The sequence below is a fragment of the Bufo bufo genome (assembly GCF_905171765.1).
Source record: "Bufo bufo chromosome 4 unlocalized genomic scaffold, aBufBuf1.1 SUPER_4_unloc_1, whole genome shotgun sequence".
NCBI lineage: Eukaryota > Metazoa > Chordata > Amphibia > Anura > Bufonidae > Bufo > Bufo bufo.
Window position 1 is genome coordinate 488,647 of NW_024399991.1, and position 5,478 is coordinate 494,124.

At 48.3% G+C, this 5,478-nt stretch overlaps 1 pseudogene; it reads left to right on the forward strand.

Annotated features, from left to right (window-relative positions):
- The first annotated feature begins 4,660 nt into the window (after positions 1–4,660).
- Positions 4,661–4,815, forward strand: LOC120982841 (annotated as a pseudogene).
- Positions 4,816–5,478: the final 663 nt, after the last annotated feature.

Here is a 5,478-nt window from a genome sequence, read left to right on the forward strand (position 1 = left end):
TACTGGAGTACAGAGTCTTCCAGGATCAGTTGTCTGCTGGGTGTTAGACGTCCTGTAAGGACGAACCTCTCTTGAGGCTGGGAACTGAAATCGATCCTGTAACCGGTGCTGATGACCTGCAGCACCCAAGGATCTGGGATTATTTGCTCCCAAAAATCTCTGAACAAAAATAAACGACCTCCTACTGGAGGATTCAGGCAGGGAGATTCGTGTGGAAGTGTGGGGGGTGGGGATGGGGAGGTGGTGGGCTGCCGAGAGTCATTGATCAGCCCTGCGGTTCCCGCGACCGCGACCTCTACCTCTCCTGTTATTTTCGGAACGTCTCTGGTTCCTCTCTCTTCCCTGGAATCTTCCACCTCTGCCTCTCCCACGTCCTCGAAAGGATTGCTGAGGGAGTGATTTTCCCTTCTTGTCTGCAAGATTCTCCATGAGGCGGTCTAGCTCGGAGCCGAACAACCTGCCAGGCTCGTAAGGGAGGGAGCACAAATTAAATTTTATAAGTGTGTAGAGTGAATCTCTAAATCGCACATCCTCATACCTATGCTTCTGATATACAACTGTTTATGAATTATCAGCATTTCTTATGATAAAACATGGCTATCTAGCGATGCTATCAATCATTTGCTGTGCACTATAAAGAGACAATTAGTATACAGTTTGATCAAAGCGCATAGGCCCACTTACCGCGACAAGGGTGTCTCTAGTTTAAGTGGGAACCTACTCTAACCATGGCGCAGAGCCGTGCGGCGACCACCACGCCTCCACATCGCTCCAGCAGGCAACGGGACCCGGCAGCCGCATAGCAGCCCCACTGTACAGTGAGGCCGCATGGGCCCCGGGTCCCATCACTCCACCAGCACGGCATAGAAGCAAAGACGGCCGCCGTCCAGCGCCGCATGTGAACTGGTGCAAATGGCTCACCTGTTCACAGCCTCTCAGGAACTCCAACTGAGATGTGGTAGGAATTTATAGACCCTTTGCAGACTTCTGCTAATTAAAAAGCACCTGATCCACATGGGGAGGAGTGCTGACTCAGGGGAGGGGGGAAAAAGAAGTGTATAGCATGAATAGTATAAGTGTGTAGAGTGAATCTCTAAATCGCACATCCTCATACCTATGCTTCTGATATACAACTGTTTATGAATTATCAGCATTTCTTATGATAAAACATGGCTATCTAGCGATGCTATCAATCATTTGCTGTGCACTATAAAGAGACAATTAGTATACAGTTTGATCAAAGCGCATAGGCCCACTTACCGCGACAAGGGTGTCTCTAGTTTAAGTGGGAACCTACTCTAACCATGGCGCAGAGCCGTGCGGCGACCACCACGCCTCCACATCGCTCCAGCAGGCAACGGGACCCGGCAGCCGCATAGCAGCCCCACTGTACAGTGAGGCCGCATGGGCCCCGGGTCCCATCACTCCACCAGCACGGCATAGAAGCAAAGACGGCCGCCGTCCAGCGCCGCATGTGAACTGGTGCAAATGGCTCACCTGTTCACAGCCTCTCAGGAACTCCAACTGAGATGTGGTAGGAATTTATAGACCCTTTGCAGGGTCTTTCTCCCCCCATACTAAGTCAGCACTCCTCCCCATGTGACACAGGTGCTCTGTACTTAAATTAGCAGTAGTCTGCACAGGGTTTTAATTCCTACCACATCTCAGTTGGAGTTCCTGAGAAGCTGTGAACAGGTGATCCTTTAGCACCAGTTCACATGCGGCGCTGGATGGCGGCCGTCGTTGTTTCTGTGCTGTGCTGGTGGAGCTGTGGGATCCGAGGCCTAGGTGGCTCCGCTGCACAGCGGGGCGGCTGGTTGGCTGCTGGATCCCATTGCCTGCTGGAGCAGTGTGGAGACACGGTGATCGCCACACGGCACTGCGCTACGGTTAGAGTAGGTTCCCACTTGACAGGAGGAAACCTTGTCGCGGTAAGTGGGCCTATGCTCTTTGATCAAACTGTATACTAATTGCCTCCTAATAGTGCACAGCAAATGATTGATATAACCGCTGTATAGCCATGTTTTATCATAAGAAATGCTGCTTATTACATACAGTAGTCAATAGTATAGGAATGAGGAGGTGCGATTTAGTTTCACTCTACAAACCATGACAAATTAAATTTTGATATGTTATCCGCCACCCAGGGCTTCAGCCATAAAGGCCGTCTGCTGGCAGCAGACAAAGCCATTGACTTGGCAGCAAGTCTTAGCTGCTGCTGAGACGCATCCGCCATGAAATCTATGCCTAAAAGAAGGGTTTTAAATTGATCCAGGATGTCATCTCTGGCGACTCCCGAATCTATGTCTGCCTGGATCTTCAGCGTACGGGCGCGAATGAAATCAGACACCTCGGTACCGGCTATGGCCACAGAGGCAGAGGCGGACGCCGCAGCATAGTTACGCCTGAGCGAACATTCTGCGCGTCTATCCAGGGGATCCTTTAGGTTCCTTCATCGGAAGGCACCAAGGTTCTTCTGGAAAGTTTGGCTATTGCCATATCCACTTTAGGTGGTGGGACCCAGTCCAGGGAGTCCCCCTCCTGTAGGGGGAACATCAGTTTGAACCTCTTGGTTAGAACCGGTCCTTTCTCAGGATGTTTCCATTCGGTCGCCATTAACTTTTTAAGCGACTCGTCCACTTTGAAGGCCCTTGGCCCCCTAGCGGTGGAGTGTGGAGATTCCCCATGCTCAACATCCTGGTCCCTTGACCTGATGGAGCGCAGTAATCTCTGTGTCTTCTCCGCCGGAAAGGAAAAGACCGACTCCTCTTCCTCAGAGGAAGAATTCTCGCCAAGCGAGATCACGTCTTCCGACATTGGAACAGGCCCAGGCGAGGCCTGCCTGGGTCTCTTGTTGGAGACCGCCCCCTTGATCTCCGCGATGGAGGTGTCGAGGAACTCTTTCATCCAAGAAAACATCTCTACGACTGTCGGCTCAGGATTGGCTGGCCTAGGGCGGCAGCCTGGACAGCGATGAAATTCGTAGGCATCCGGTAACGGGGTGCCACAACTGGAACAAGCCAGGTGCTTCTGCTTGTGGGCGGCTTTTCCTAAGAAAAGAAGTAAGCATTAAAAAAAAAATGGTTCCAACGCCCCCAAAAAAGGCCCCAGCCCAGACGTCCATCTTACCCTGAGAAGGTGACGTCATCACTTTAAGAATTCTGAGCTACCTTGAGCCTTCTGATCAGAGTAGGACACTGGATCAGCCAACTGTCAAGGTCAGCTGCACACAGAAACTGAGTGCAACACTGACCCAGCCAGCAACCTGGCCTTATATAGCAGAAAGGGGAGGGCGGGGGGGAGGAGGAAGCAACAGCTCCTCCTCCAGCAATGTCCAGGCACCAAACTGCGGGACTAACTTATAAAAATAGAAGTTTCTTGCTGGAATTTAACCACATTCCCTCCTCCCCCTTGCTCTGCAAGCATAATACAGCAATCTGAGCTGTATTCTATAGCGGCGCCGATCTAAGTTGCGGACCGGAAGTGACAGTGACGCACTTCCGGTTTCGCGTCCGACACACCGACGCGATCTCAGGGCTGGCTGCAGACTACAGAGGAGGTAAGAGGAGGGCGGAAGGAGCGGAGAGGGGACAGGGGAAAGGGAGCTCCACAGCTCCGCTTTGTGCGCACTTCCCTGTCTAACTTATCGGCTACTACAGCCAGGATATCCACATACTTACGCTCCCAGCAAGGCAGGAGACAGCCGTCCTCTGCCTGAACCTGTAAAAGAAAGTTTATACCATAAGGCAACATAAACATGCAGAAATTTAGCAAATTTCTCCCTAAACTAGTAAGGGAGAGACTCTGAATAGAGCCATGCCTGTCAGACCAACACACAGGACAAAATAAAAGCAACTAGCCCTGTGTAGGGCGGCCTATATAAAGAGGGGGGGGAGTTAATTAATTAATTACTGAAGATGCAGAATTTTATTCAGCAAAAATTCCGCCTGTCCTGACCAGCTTCACAGGGGCGAATACCCCACTTGTGCTGCTGGTTAGGACGAAAGGGAAACCACCACTGCCACGGAAGACTTACACAAGGGTCTAATTTTGATCTTTGCTAAGGAAGCTGGAGAAATCTACATAGCTCCACCCATTTGTACAGCTAATTAGAGAAATCTGCATAGCTTCATCAAACCCAAATCTACTTGAAAGACCATGATTTCTGTTGATTAGCATGAAGGACTGCGTTGTGTCAGACATTGTTGTGTGATCAGGGAATACTGTATAATAAGACAATCCTCGTCTTGGCCTGATACTTCTAGGTCCTGATCAACTTTTAAGGATGTTCCTTAACCCAGTAAGAACATTCCTTTGAAGAACACTGAGGAACATTGCTTAGAAAGACCAAGAACTTTATGAAGAATTTCCTCCAAGAAGCTTCTCTCATCAAATAAAAAGTCTGTGTTGTGTGTCGTCTCCATGATATAAATGGTGATTGGGGGAGAAGAGGTCGGAGGAGATGCTCTGTGTCTTTAGTTGTTTAGCTCTTTTGCTATTTGTTTAAAAGCTTTTTAGCAACTGCTGAGAAACCCCAGAAGCTTGTGAAAGAATAGAAAAATACACATATCAACAATATTGTGACTTATTGTTTATCATCTTTTTGTAAGTAGGCTGATTTCTTCTTGTATGTTTGGAGAATGATGGATGTTTTCTATGGAGCTTTGCGCAGTGGCAGTATCATAGCCAATGAGGTTTAACTGAGGCGTGATTATTGCTGATTGAAAAGCTATTCGTTTATTTGTTGCTATTTTCTGATTCAGGACTAGTTGAGGAGACTCGGCTGGTGCTTAAATTAGAGAGATCTTACAGGGTCCTCCTTGCGGGGGGCCCTGGGGTCTTTGAGTTTGATTGTGGGTTTGAGTGTATTTGACCTGCAAGATGGCTCAAGGATTGGAAGATACAGTGCGACTTCTTGTTGCGACTGAACATCGGAAGGAGGTTGGTTTGGACCAGATCGTGCATGATGTCTTGAAGAAACTGGATTACCTTAAGGTAGATCAGGTATTGGGGTTACAGGATTTTCCTCGCCAAGGCATTTATGATATTACCTTTGTCTCTGCAAGCTTATGTGAACGTGTATTCATGGATCTGAAGAAGATGAAAGAAGAAGGACAGAATGAAACTTTGAGGAAAGTATCAGTGCAACCACTTTTTGAGAAGAAAAAAGTGACTGTTATTGTTCATATGTACAACCCCAAGGTACCTGATGAGGTTGTGAGTATGTTCTTGGCAAGATATTGTGCAGCTTTGGAATTTGTGGAGAGATTGAGGAATAAGCATGGTTATCTGAACTGTAAAAGGAAGTACTTGGTTCGTTTGAAACCGGATGTTAATATGCCACATGGTGTTAAAAGTATACCCAACACATTTTCTATTGGAGGAGAGAGAGGTTTTTGCTTTTACGATGGACAGATTAGTTTCTGCAGACAATGTAAAGCATATGGGCATATCCAAGCAAATTGTCCTGTAAATGGT